The sequence below is a fragment of the Felis catus genome, chromosome B4 (assembly GCF_018350175.1).
Source record: "Felis catus isolate Fca126 chromosome B4, F.catus_Fca126_mat1.0, whole genome shotgun sequence".
NCBI lineage: Eukaryota > Metazoa > Chordata > Mammalia > Carnivora > Felidae > Felis > Felis catus.
The window spans coordinates 13098065-13112771 of NC_058374.1; the positions used below are offsets into that span (position 1 = coordinate 13098065).

Sequence of the window (14707 nt, forward strand, 5' to 3'; positions counted from 1 at the left end):
TCCCAGCCTCCCATCGGGACTCCACTTCCTGCCCACTAATGTGTAAGAGCTCGGACTCGCCCTGGTGAGTCGGCTCCGGGAAGCTTCTCTGCGAAGGGCGGGGGCCGCTGGAACCTTATTTCAGGGGTAGGCGACTCGACTCGAGATAAGGAGACGAGCCTGTCAAGCCCCTGCTTCTTCCCGGGGCACAAAGAAACTCCAGAGTCCCGCTGCCGGCGGGAGGCTGCAGCCAGCGGCCCGCGGCCACGGCCAAGGGAGAGGCCAAGTACAGTTAGGGCAGTTTTGAAAAGTGGGAGGGAGAGAGTGCCCGCCGCTGCCCTCAGGCCCTGGCGGGCACGACTCAGACTCCTTCCACCGGAGAGGAGGGGGCCCTGTTAACTAAGCAGCGGACTACGGGGTCTGGGAGTAATTAGGGCAGCACTGTTCTGGAAGGCGTTCCTTTCATCAGGAGAAAAAGTGAACGGTGGACCGTGTCACAAGAGGTTAAAGTTACGCGCACACGCATTTATATTTATGTTATTGATGCTTACGTTCGATGCCTCTACTGCAGCTGCTTCTATACATTTAGAAGTTGAGTGGATTTTGCCCACAGAAGGGTAGATCAGGAATCCTGGGAGTGGCTGATTCTTCCCTGGGGTCGTCCCTTTGCCCAGTGCACGGAGGCCTAGGTTTTTTAGGGTCTCATCCTCCACCTAGCGTCCTCGGAGTCTGAGCCGGGGCTCCTGATGCTCCCTGACCTGCTCACATTTTCTCCTCCTTAAAAATGTGACAGCAGTTTCCCAGTGCTCCCTCAGCCCTGCCTCCCCAGACCCAGACATGCCAGCTAGTCAGGGCTTGGCCAAAGGACTCCACCCCTTTGTCAGACTGGGCTGGGGAAAAAAAAAAAAAAAAGGTTTCTAGAATGGCCGCATTCTTTTCTCTCCACGACCTGCACTGCCGAACTGTACCATTATTTTGTGTGCACAATAGGGAGGAGGGCCTCTCCTCTTACTACTCTTTGGTCCACAGCTCAAAGAACATTTCACTCTGAAGCCCAAGGAAAACCGTACTTCTTTTTCCTTTAGTGTCAGTTCAAGCGAGTAGAGAGACATTTCAAGGAAAGCAAGTGACCCAGAGCCCTACCTTGGCTCAGACGGCTTTGCGTGAGGTCGCAGAGGAAAAGGCACCCGAGTAGAGCCCACTATTCAAGTCACAGATCTGAGTCTCACTCTGCTATTGGATGCTCTGCTAACAAGCTCGGCGAAACACCTGAAGTTCCTCTCTGCCCACCCTCCCCCTGCCTTCCCGTTGTTCGACATTTATAGACATACCGCCTGAACTTAGCCAGAGGATTCAAAAGCACCAGAACTCACAGATCCCGGACACGGACCTCCTGATCTGGAGCTAGTACACAGGACCAAGTGGCCAGGCATACACGCCTGGGGTCTGAGTGCATCTGTATGCATACGGGGGCCCCTACGTCCAAGCCGTCTGACCCTACGCAAATGACAGCATTTCCTTTAGCCTCAGTCTCCCCGTCTGTAAAACGGCAATATCCCCCTCTAAGGTAGAGACAACAGATCCCTGGCACGGTGTTGGCACAAAGTGCTCTGTGAACTTAGACCTTAGTGAGATTCCCTCAGTGCTCTTCTCCTGACTCCTGGCAAGTAACAGAGAATAACCAAGATAATTTTTTTCTTAAATTTCCTAACTCCAGAGCTGACACGGGGGCGTCAGGAAATAAAATGTGGTTATTCACGTGCTGGAAATCTTTGAGGAAGTGTACAGAATTCTCCCCCGTCCCCTTCTCTCATCCCTCTCCTCTGAAAACTGGGGCAGAGGACAGAGGGCGGTTCGCTAAGGGGGACCCCCGACCCCTGCACTGCACCCACCTTGGCCACGGCTGGCTTCATGCATGCGTGATATGCGCGCAGAAGGGCCCTGTGCTTGATGTGACGTTCTGCTCAGTCTCACTAGATTTTGATCAAGGGGCCCTGCAGATCGTATCGCTGGTCCCAGTCTTGAGTCCTGGCTGGTGCTCGGGCCACAGGCTCTGTCCTGGACAGCCCTTGGGGGCAACGTGCCCACCGTGCATCGGACGGGCAGACCTCCAGGGGCTTTCTCCTCTTGGTCAAGAGAAAAGAAAGCAAACTTGGTGCTTTTGAACACCCTAACCAGCCCTTTCAGTGGAAGCCCCTTTCCACTGGGTGGCAAACCCCAGAGCCGATGCTTGGAGGCTCTGGTTCCCTCCTCACTCCCACTCCTTGAGAAGCAGAAGGCAAACAGAGCCTCCCCAGAGAGGCTTCCAGACACTGCTGTTGCAGAGGGCCTTGCCTCTGTCCATGCTGCCAACTGGCCCAAACGTAACCCTCCAGGCTTGGATGGGGTCCCTCTGTCCCCCTGCTCCTGGCACTGACCCTGGTAGCCTGGCCCCAGCATCTCTCTAGGATGCTTGACATTTGTAGACATCTCCTAACAGGGGGCAGAGCAGAAGTTTTCCCTCAGGTCGGCTCTAAGCAGAGAGTGTGTTCGCAAACGAAACTCTGGGAAGGGAGGGTGAGAGGGAGTTGAATGAATGCAGCTTTTTTTTTTAGGACCGAATCGCACTGGGACACTAGCAGGGTCCCGGGAACCGAAAAGGAGGTGCTCGTGTGGGAAGACGAGCCCGGACTTTTTTGTCTCATGCACGGCACATGGGAAGGGTGGGGCGCCAGGGTGTGAGGGCAGCTAAACGTCTCCCCTGTGCATTCAGGCAGATGCTGGCCACTAGGGCCTACATCGCTTGCTGTAAATGCACCGTCCCTTCAGGGAGGGCTGGGCGTTTCTGGCCCCAGGCCCCTGTGCCCCGCAGCTTCGAGGCCAGCCTGCTAACCCCTCTACGCTAAGGCTCCCCGAGTACCAGCAGCAAGCAGACAGAAGAGGCTCGACCTTGCCTCCTCTTTGTCAACAGGGTGCACCGGACTCCGAAGTGCTGGTTTTGGGGGCAGCCCCAGATCGTGTCACTTTCAGGAGAGCCTCTCTGGCTTGGTGCAGCCATCATAACCCAGCTACCAGTTACAGCTGTCGATGTGCTTTGCAAATCCACATACAGACACGTCACACACACGGGACGATCATTACGGCTTGGCTAGTTCCCTTAGGGTTTTGCAGGACTTCTACGGCCAATTAGGCCCACGCAGCTAATTAAAAGCTAGCATGCTGGTTTACCAATAATCAAAGGATTTATAAATTAATACATATTAAATCAAGGCCTCTCTAAGGTACCTCATCTGGGCATCTTTCAAGTTCTACAAACATGCCTTCTTTGATCTTTTAGCATTCCCCAAGAAGAATGAGCCCGAAACTTACTTCTTGGGGAAAGGGAGGCCCAGAGAAATTAGGGGAACTGCCTCAGGCCACACAGCAAGTCAGCGAGGGAACCAGAAACCTGAGTCAAGGGCACCTGGCCCATTACTCTGTGCTCCTTTCCACACGGACCCACCAATTAGCGGGAAGAGCTTTTACTCACTAATGGCTGGTCAACTTTATGAGAATTATTTTTACAAATGAGCAGCGACGTCACTGTAAGGACAAAGTACAAAACCAAATCTTTCTAGTTCTACGCAATGGCTCTTCGTGCCCTTTCTGCTGTCAACGATAACAAGTGTTACTTCTTTCTCCTCTTAGAGACCCGGATTCTCCCGGTTTTCTGTACAGCGATGCCTCAGGGCTTTGAGGCTTCCAAGTAAGGACTAACCAACGACAAGAAGCATGATTGAGAACAGCATCAACAGGGGCGCCTGGGTGGCGCAGTCGGTGAAGCGTCCGACTTCAGCCCGGTCACGATCTTGCGGTCCGTGAGTTCGAGCCCCGCGTCAGGCTCTGGGCTGATGGCTCGGAGCCTGGAGCCTGTTTCCGATTCTGTGTCTCCCTCTCTCTCTCTGCCCCTCCCCTGTTCATGCTCTGTCTCTCTCTGTCCCAAAAATAAATAAACGTTTAAAAAAAAAAAAAAAAACAAACTCAAGGAATGTTCACAAATATTGATTCTATAATAGGGCAGAAAGAAAATTTCAAAAAATTCCAAAAAGAATAAATTGTATTTTCTATTCATAGTGCAGTAAGAGTATGAGTTATTAACCAAGTTACAAAATAAAACAAAACCAAAACATCCCACAACCTGGAAGTTTTTCAAGACTTTCTCAAACATCTCCTTAAGAAACAAAAAGGATGGGGCGCCTGGGTGGCACAGTCGGTTAAGCGTCCGACTTCAGCCAGGTCACGATCTCGCGGTCCGTGAGTTCGAGCCCCGCGTCGGGCTCTGGGCTGATGATGGCTCAGAGCCTGGAGCCTGTTTCCGATTCTGTGTCTCCCTCTCTCTCTGCCCCTCCCCTGTTCATGCTCTGTCTCTCTCTGTCCCAAAAATAAAAAAAAAAAAAAAAAAAAAAAAAAAAGAACAGCATCAATAACGGGGCTTGTCCTGAAAACCAGAACTCAGAAAAAAGGTCCAGAAGTGGTCGGAGACAGGATCTATCACCACGGTGGGGAAACGTGGCTGGTACTACATGCGGACTGGTCGATTTTGAGCCAGACATGGCATTCCCAAGTGACCATGGGTCCTCCACGTCTACTTTCTGGACCTCGCTATTGTAATGGGGGAAACAGGAGATGGGAAACATTAACGGAGAGCAAACACGAGTGGCTAATAAATAACCGTGTTTGAGCAAGAGGTTGCACTATACACACTTAATGAGCCGACCTGGGTAGCTGGATCCTATTAGCTGGTCTGAGGGATTCCCACATCCTGTGTATCGCTGAAGGTCAAGGCAGAAAAGGGCTAATGTCCGCCCCCATGCCATGTTCCTTGTGAGTGGGGGAAGGTACGGTGGGGACACGTGTTCACTGAGTGCCGGAACAGCACACGGGGTGGTGGGCAAGCTCTTGGAATGATGCGGAAATAAAGGCCGCACAGGAAGCTCGCTTTAGTGGCTCTGATTCTTGAGGAGGACTTCAGGGAGCCTATCTTCCTCCTGTCCCTGAGGCTGAGTCACCAAGCCTCATCATGACCTCTGAGTAACTTCCTGCTGCTTCTGGGGGGCGGGGGGTGGGTAATATACAGAATCCCAGCAGCCATCTGGTCCAGGCTCCTGCTTCCACAGACAGAGCAAACCCCGTGGAGAGAGATTAGGGAATTGGCAGAGGTTAAATAAGTAACTGATGCTGGGACCCATCCCGTGACTGGGCTGTCCTAGGGTCTTTCTAACCTACCACGAAGGCCTGACGATGAGCGAGAACAAATTGTTGCAAAGCCAAGGGGTAAGGGAAGGACTGCTTCTTCAAAGGCCCCTGGCAACCTCAAGATCCTGTATGCTTTCCAAACACCAGCGAAGAGTGCTCTTATAAAAAGAATTAGACTCATAGCCAGGAATAATCTCCAAGCTCAGAATGAAACATACGAATTAGAAAACTCACTTCCTTGTTTCATTTCTGCAGTGTTCACCTTCTAGAAACAGGGCTGTCACTCCCAACTTCGTGGGTTGACACCATATGCCAGGATTTATTTTTTTCTACCAGCAGTTGCATAAGCATTCAATATATTTTACTTGATGCTTAAAGAAGAAAGAAGCAAGTCCCTGGGGCTGTAGGTCACATCTAATCCCTACCGCCTTTCCAATCTTTGAAACAGTGGGGTCTACTTTGTTTCGGTTCATCACTTTTAGGGGCAGGGACTCTGGCTTGGAAGTCAAGAGGCCTCGGTGATCATCTCGACTCTATATAACCCCCTGCATCTTAGGCTCCTTTTCCGTAAAAGGAGGCGTGTATGCGCACGCACGGGCATTCCTACATCCTTAGGCATGTGTTGAAGGCCAGCACTGGAAATCCAAGGAGTGTCAGTCATCCTGCCCCTTGTTGGAGTTTAAAAATAAAATTGCTGGTCTTAAACACTTCCTACTTCTAGGAGACCATCCAGAATAATACTGATTAATAGAATGGTTTTCAAAGCCACACGGTCCACCACTTACTGGTTGCACATTCCGCCAATGTAATTTCTTTGGGTCTTAGTTTTCTCATCTTTCAAATACTATGACTAACAAGCTTTTTTTTTTTTTCCCCATAGAGCTATTGTATTAATAGATATAAAGTGCTTAAAATGGTGCCCAGCACATGGCACTCAAAAAATAGCAGCTATCATGATGTTCTCTCCCCTCCACCATTTACACACCACGACATCTATTAGCCCCAAGTACAGGTTACATAGTTTTTCAAAAAATATGGCTACTATGGTACCATGGGCATTCTTAACAATGTTTTCTCTTATTTGGATTTTCCCCAATGCAAGCTTAAGCCTAACCTGGGCTCTTGTTCATTGCATTTCAGTTGATGTTGGCTGTTCCCTTAGGGCTCCTTGGCTCCAATTATTAACCAGCCAGTTCCCACCCAGGTCCACTGCAATTCTGACCAGAGTCAGCGTTGACCGTTAATCTGCTACAATCTCTCATCTCCCAACATTAACCCTGGGAAGAAAGCATCCTACTATAATACCGCTCAGTATTACACTGAATGGGCTATGCTGGGAAGCAAATCAGACCCCCCCAAAATAGGCAAGCCACGTTCACAGATAATCAGCTTACCAAGTGAAGAGGAGTATGTCCTTTGTTACCTGCACCGAAGGAGGGCTCCCTGGCATCTATTTTCTCCCCAAAGGGCCACATACCCAGCCAGGAAAACAATGGCTAATTTTTCTCAGCAGCCAGACCTAATGGAATCAAGATGTTGCTCCGGCTGGCTCCCTACTCCTTGCTGTCAGACTACACAAGCTCTAAATTGATTTGGTTAATTCAGCGACAGATGCTCAGAGCACCAGGCCTTGACCCTTTAATGGATGACCTCTCTTTAACCCATCAGAAACCTCTTAGCTTCCTTTGGCTTCAGAATCATCACTTGGGCAAAAGAGATAGAGGGTCAAGAAGTACTTCACAGGCCCAGAGAAACAGGCCACTTTTACTCCCTCCCTCCCTCCCCTCCCCCCCACCGGACTTCATTTCCTTTTATTGTTCTCCCTGGAGGGCATCTCTATTTTCTTGAGGGGACTTTGGTCTTTCTTACAGAAAGCTCTTACCACGAAGTATGGCAAATGTAGGAACTTTAAAGGGAAGCTGAAAGGGTCTTTCCCTTGTCCTTGACCTCCTGAGGTAAGCTCCTCCCTCCTCAGAGTGCCTCTGGGGAATGCACAAAGGTTAGTCCTGAATGGAGAAGCTGGCCAGGCCAGCTATCTGGGTCTAGCTTTGCCTTTTTCTTTTTTTAAACTAGTGAACACTGTGGTCCAGTTTTGTGCAGCTCGACCTTGCGAGCTCCAGGCTTTACAGAAACCTTCAAGGCTGAGGGTGGGGGTCGGATGGGAGGTTGGATTAAATAGGAGGTGGAGATTCAGGAGCACATCTGTCCCAGTGAGCCCAGGGTGATCTGTTGAAGTGCTGAATTACCATACTGCATACCCGAAACTAACACTCCATCGTGCTACCTGCAATTAAAATGAAAACTCAAAAAAAGTGAAACAACCTTCAAGGCTCCTCACACCTGCCATGACTTACGTCCATGGGATGCTTCCCAGAGGGAACTAATTGGAGACATTTGGCACATCTGGAGGGAAAATTAGGATGGGCCGTTTTCACCCGGAATGGCAAGGATTTCCCTCTTTGGACCGCTGTGAAGGGTTTTTGTTTGGATTACCTTGGAGAGCAGACTTTGGGGGAAAACCTGTATTTTTCATTTTGGGTGGGGGGGAGGGGAAGGGTGGCAGTTATCCATCCTTTATGGCTGGTGGCTCTGTCCAGGGGCACAGCATCACCGTAACACCTCGTTTCTCTGGTGGAGGCCATCCGACTCCGAGGAAGACGAGGACAGGACGGTGAACAGGTTGGCAAGCAGCTCTCCATAGAAAAACAGGTACAGACTCCTCGCTAAAACCTGGTTTAATCAAGCTTAAAACAAAACAAAAAAACCTAACAGGACAATCCTCTACCGTAAAAAAAAACAAAAGAAATTAGTAAGGCAGCAAGGGTTCCTTGGGAATAATTACTTAAGAGCAGCTTGTGTAGGCTTTTAAACACCTAGTGCCTCAAGAATTGGCCGGTCCCCTGGGAGCAAGGTCTCCTGTGGTTTCTGTGGGTGCCATGGGAGAGGCCGGCCGCCTGCTGCTAGGACCTCAGGTGTGAGCTCCGGGCGCTCCCGGCTCGAAGGGTCTTAGAGCTGCGGCCGATGGGCACCGGACCAGGGGGCTGGCAGCCTGCTTCTCAAGCCAAGCTGCAGCAGAGAATACTTGTGGTCTTGCTGGCTGCCCTTGCAGGGGGGACGGCAGCCAGCAGAGGTGGGGAGGCCGGGACTGCCCCACTTCAGACTGTCTGCTGGGGGGTCCGGCCCCTCCCCTGGGCGGCCATCCCTGCGGCTGGGGCCCCGCTGGACTTTGGGGACCTCTCCCTCTGGATCTTCTTGCTGGAGAGGTTTTGTTTCCGTGCCACACTGTTCCTTCCCAGAAAGAAGGGGGAAGAGAGGATGTTTCCAGAAGGACTGGTCCTATTTACAACTCTGCTCTTCTACCCTCTTCCTTGGATTGGACAGGTCAGTTTGGACAACTGTGAATTTGGGGGAGTAAGGGTGGGGAGCAGAGGAGGAAACTCATACTTGGACTCAGCAGCCTGCTGTAATCCAGGCTTTCTTCCCAGAGCTCTCCCCACCCCCAGCCTGGGCTAGCTCCCCCGGACATCCACATACGTACTTCTGCCAAGGCAATGACCATCCTGTACTTCAACTGTTTTTTTTTTTTTTTCCCCTTAAAGGTCCTCCCTACCAGACTAGGAGCCTCCTGAAGTTACTTTCCTGGCACCTACAGCAATTCCCAGGGGGTACTAGGCACTCAACAATGATCTGCTGAGCAAAGAGCTAGGAAGTAGGCATTATGGCAGCAAAGTTCAGAGAGGTTAAGTCCCTTTCTTGAAGTCACACAGGTGATCGATGATGGGAGCTGGTATCTGAATGCTTACCCACCGCACAAAATTCAGTCAACGTCCACATCATGAAGAACCCCGGCGGGGGTTAACGAGTAAACCTCTCAGCTGCAAGGGATATGGCAACAGGGAAGTGGTAGTGAGGGCCAGCCCAAGAGCCACAGCCCAGGAACCACAGCCTTCTGGCAGCCATGGTCTGAACTAAACTCTATCCCACAGGGAACGGGGTTGGGGGCGGGGGGAGTCTATGGTCCCAAGCTGGAATTCTCCAGACCTGGAGGGACTCCCACAGCTCCTTCTGCCTACAAAGTGCCTCAGCTGGCTTCAGGCCCTTCGGGAGGCTTCACGCGAGGCAGGGCTCACACGGAGCCCCAGGGAGCCGGGGGTGAGGGCCTCGCCACGCGGTTCTTTCTGGCTGGGCCGGCATTGGGTGTTCCACAGGCTCACGGTTTCAGGAAGGTGAGGTTAACCTGGGTTTCCCCTTAGAATCATGCTCGTTCACAAAGACAAAATCTCCCCGAGCTCCCTCATGTGTGCCTGGCTCAGCACAAACCACCTGGTAGGTTTCCCAAGACAAAAACACGGTGACTGGAGCCGACAAGCAGGGTTTCCCAGCCTAACGCTTCCTGCTTCGGGGAAAGAAAAGGTGTCCAGACTAGTCAGTGCTGTACCACGGCCCGCAGCACCCCAGCGACGGCACTCCTGATGTCCAGTGACTGTTAGCTTTGTGGCTCTTTTTGGTCCAAGAGACAAAAATAAAAATAAAAATAAAAATAAATAAATCAAGGGACGGTCCAGATGGAAAGAACTTTTTATGCTTTTCATCTTCCCAACAACAAACCTGCGCTGTGAAAAGCGCCGGGGCCTCCTGCCTCCCTTCCCCTTGCTTATAAAGGGCTCACTCTCACCGGAACGCTCAAACCCTTCCTTACAGGAGCAACGTAGTTATCCTTGTGGCCACTGCACCCGTCCACGTGGAGACAGCCTCACAACTGGTGGTGCCACACAAGCTAATATTCAGCTGTTTTTATTCATGTCGCAACTACTTATGGGGTATCTACTGTGTGTCAGGCACTGTGCTAAGCAGCAGACCTAGGTACGTAGGTATATAAGAGAATCCATACATTTCTGTGGGGCGGGGGGCGGGCAGGCAACTACCTAAGAAAACCATGCAGTTAGGAAGTCAAAGGAAAACAGGTTCCAAGGACAAACAGAAGATAGGACATGGGTTGCCACCGTCGATAAGGTGGTTGGGGAAAGCATCGCTGGAGGGACAGCTGAGTCTTTTCAGGAGCAAACTGGGGGCAAAGCCATACGCCTTATGAGGGAATAGAGCAGATGCGAAGACCCGAAGGCACCACTTGTGGGTGTGGGTTTGCTAAATGAATGCAGGAAATGTTGAAGGAAGCCTCAGAAGACAATGGGATAGTCTTCAGCCAAAGAGGAACAAAGTCCCGATTCAGGCAACAACAGGCATGGCCTTGGCCAACCTTCTAAGTGGATGAAGCCAGACTCCAAGAACACAGATTCTAGGATTCTACTTACATGAAATGTCTGGAAGAGGCAAATCCAGAGACGGAAAGCAGGCTGAGGGTGCCTAGGGCTTGGGGGAAGAGACGGGCAGACACCAAGAGCTCCCCAGGGGTTCGCCCGTGCTCCTGACTGGCAAATCTTGGCCTGGGTTAACCGTGAATCACAAGACGCTCTTTAGTTACAACTACTTGAAAGGAGCCACTGCTTGAAAGGAGCCAGGCATCCAGGATAAAAGCCCCCTCAACACACCCCCCCTAGTGGTGTTCCTTCACCCTATGAAGCATCCCTCACCCGTTGGAAGGTCCTCTGACCAGGCCCCTCCCCTCGGATCTGCTGTGTTGGCCTCTACGGATGATACCTGATCTCCCCTTGCCTGACAGCTCTGGGTGGAGGCATCTCCGGGGGAATGTTCTCCTCCGCTGCTGGGTGACCTGTAGTCTTTCCCGGAGCGGGCTGGTGAGAAATCTGGTCAGTGATCTGTTTTTTTTATGGGTTTTCACACCCCACAGCTGCAAGCATAAAGTCAAGGCTGTACTTAAAGATCTACATGTGTGCACGCACGTAGGGGCAAGTCTCTCAGCTGGGGCCCCTAATGCCTATCACCGCGAAGGGCTGGGTTTTGGTTTCCAGGCGAACAAGAGGCCTGGGGAGACGGGCATCCACAGCCCCTTTGGCTCTTTGCCCTCCTAATAAAAGGCCCGAACAGGAACATTCAGCACAAGGAGGCTAAGTCTGCTGTCGTCCGGGGGGAGTCCATGGGCCACATCTGATGGCAGGAAATACTTCCCAGAACGATTACAGGAATTGGTGAGGAGACTCGTAAAGCCTCATGTAGCCGTCAGAAACACCTGCTGGTGATACTGGAAAGAACTGGGTGGTTAAATGGTCCAGGATTTCACTGGCCAGGGCTCTCTGGAGTCTCCCCAACTTGGCTCAACACAAGTTTGTGATGAACTGTGCTCTGTGGGCAGAACCGTGTACGGAATATGAAAGTGGAAACATTGGCTGAGACCAATGGGTAGTAAGCAGACCACCCAGGAATAGAGGCCAAAAAACGGGTAAAGAACAGACTCGACGCTGGGGCGCCTGGGTGGTGCAGTCGGTTAAGCGTCCGACTTCAGCCAGGTCACGATCTCGCGGTCCGTGAGTTCGAGCCCCGCGTCAGGCTCTGGGCTGATGGCTTGGAGCCTGGAGCCTGTTTCCGATTCTGTGTCTCCCTCTCTCTCTGCCCCTCCCCCGTTCATGCTCTGTCTCTCTCTGTCCCAAAAATAAATAAACGTTGAAAAAAAAATTTTTTTTAAAAAAAGAACAGACTCGACGGGCCAGCACACGCCTTGCTTTGCTGCGACAGACCTGGTCAGTCTGATGTCATGGTGTGACTGCTCACGAGGGCCGTCTTCCACTGTCTGAAGTGTCCTGGTTTTGATACTAAAACCCCATGGTCACAGAAATACAAATACTCGATGATTCTACTTCCACGAAGTTCCCAGAGCCGTCCAACTCACAGAAACACGAAGTAGAACCCTGAGTCCCAGGGGCTGGGGGTGAGGGGGGAGCGTGTGCACGTGCAGGTGGTTGTTTAGGGGGAGGACAGAGTTTCAGGCGTGAAAAAGTTCTGGAGATTGGCTGTACAACCATGTGGATATACTTAATACCAACAAACTGGACACGTACGAATGGTTCCGGTGCTAAATTCTATCTGTATTTTATCGCAGTTAAAAGAATTAAAAAATTTTTAAGCCTCATAGTTGAGATAACCCCCAAACCCCTCACCCTCAATTGGGGTATATAATGTCTGGCAAGGTGGAAACTGAGGGAGGGTTTTAGGGGGAGAGAGAGGTGTTGTGAGCCTCCCCCCTACCTGGGGAGGGAAGTGGAGGGTGCCTGCAGCAAACTTACTGGAGACCGTGCTCACTACGGACGCCGGGAGAACTTGACGGGAGCCCCCTCAAATTGGGGGATCCCCAAACTGCTGACTGGCTCCTTCCTGCTCAAGAAATCAAAACGACGAGGAGCAGGATGGCCAGGTGAGTGGGAGAGGGGAGAAGATTTAACTTGAAGTCAGGTTTGGAGCTTTGGGTATTAGGACTCTAATTACTTCATAGAGTTAATTTTGCTATTCAACGTGACCGTGAGACTTTGTATTTATTTATTTCTTGGGAGTGATCAGACAAGTTACAGGACTGTCCCGGTTTTTATCTAGGGAAGGAACCCATATTTATTTATTTATTTATTATTTTTATTAAAAATTTTTTAATGTCTATTTATTTTTAACAGAGAGAGAGACAGAACGTGAGTTGGGGAGGGGCAGAGACAGAGGGAGGCACAGAATCTGAAGCAGGCTTCAGGCTCCGAGCTGTCAGCACAGAGCCCGACGCGGGCCTCAAACTCATGAACTACGAGATCATGACCTAAACTGAAGTCGAATTCTTAACCGACTGAGCCAGGCAGGCGCCCCAGGAAGGACCCGTTTTTAGAAAACTGTGTGAGATAACAGAGATCGGCCTTTTGAGACCCAGGCGGTCAACGTTCTTGTTAGACTAGCAAAGTCTTTGGGTTTGAAGCCAGAGAAACCAAATCTGTTCCCAAGTCACTACTGGATCATGGCTCCTTTTGCGGTGGGTGGGATTACCGGATGTCCCTCTGCAGAGGTCTGGGGTCCGACAACAGTGTTTGGTTTTAATTTGCTTCTTCAAGCTGCATCCAAGGTCAGTGGGGCTCCCTGAATAATGGGAATCTGTGACTTATTTAGAAGCCGGTCAGCCTCAAGGGGACTCTGGCCTGTCTAGCTGGGCGTTTATTTGCATGTTTTAAATACCTAATGGTTGTGTTTGACCCCTACTCTCCATGCCATCAACCTGGCGGTTGATATGGCCTCCCTTGTGCTGTCACACGTGCCCGCCCGCTTCAGGAGGACAAGAAGCCTGAGACCAGGCACTGCTGTGGGAAGTAACTGAGCCCTAGGAGAACTCACGCATCACAAAAGGGACGGGCGTGTCACGGAGGGAGAACAGCTCATCTCATCAGGTCCACCTCAGGCTCTGTTTAAACCAGACAACAGTCAAAGACAGCTAGGGGTTCACCTGCTTAGAAATGGGCACTTTCAGCGCCTCGGTAGCTCAGTCCGCTTAGCGTCCGACTTCGGCTCAGGTCATGATCTCACAGCTTGTTGGTTCAAGCCCCCCATTGGGCTCTGTGCTGACAGCTCCGAGCCTGGAGCCTGCTTCAGATTCTGTGTCTCCTTCTCTCTCTCTGCCCCTCCACTGCTTGTGCTCTGTCTCTGTCTCTGTCTCTCTCTCTCAGAAATAAACATTGAAAAAATTTCTTTAGGGGCGCCTGGGTGGCTCAGTCCGCTGGGCGTCAGACTTTGGCTCAGGTCATGATCTCGCAGTTTGTGGGTTCAAGCCCCATGTCAGGCTCTGTGCTGCCAGCTCAGAGCCTGGAGCCTGCTTCCGATTCTGTGTCTCCCCTGTCTGCCCCTCCCGTGCTCATGTTCGGTGTCTCTCTCTCTGTCTCTTTCTCTCTCAAAAATAAATAAACATTAAAAAAAATTTTTTTTAAATGGACATTTTCTCCCTCTACCACTTTTTTGAGCAAATGTTCTTTGTCGTTTCTCCTTTTATTAGTTGCTCCTTTGGGGCTTTACAATGAGGGTGCCTCTTGTTTCACTCTCCTTAACTGTTTCTAGGTTGTCTCCACCTCAAGAGTCCTGATCGTCTGTATCAACTGCCTTGCTGCTGAGGCAACGTAGGCCCAGGGAAATGACTTGTGGTGCAGTGCTGGAATCAGGACTGAGGGGTCATGACCATCAGACCAGATATCTTACCACTACAGATAAGGGTAGGAGGTGGGCACAGGAACGTGGCACCAAAGGGTTAGGCCAGGCCTGGAGGCTAATCCCTGAAATCAGTACCCCAGGGCCCTTTGGGTGGGATCTTCAGGGCCAAGTGCACCCCCCTCCAAGAGGTGCCTCCAAGCAGATCACCCCAGGAGAGATTTGCACCTGCGTCTCCTAAAGGAATAACTACATTTCTCTCCTTCTGCCTCTCTGCAGAGAAACTGCTCTCCCATGACAGCTTCTGTCTGAGGATTATCCACCTGGATGGCACAGTGCTTTTATCTTCTGCTCCCAGACCTCCTCTTCTTCAAAAGTGACAGTCTGACGGAAGCGTGAATCTTGTGGGGACAGTTTTAACAAGAATGCACAAGATACA

General features: G+C 51.1%; 1 protein-coding gene across 16 annotated transcripts in view; it reads right to left on the reverse strand.

Moving 5' to 3' along the window:
- FRMD4A (FERM domain containing 4A) overlaps nucleotides 1–14707 on the reverse strand; it is a 659116-nt gene that overhangs the window by 64216 nt on the left and 580193 nt on the right. The window lies entirely within an intron of this gene.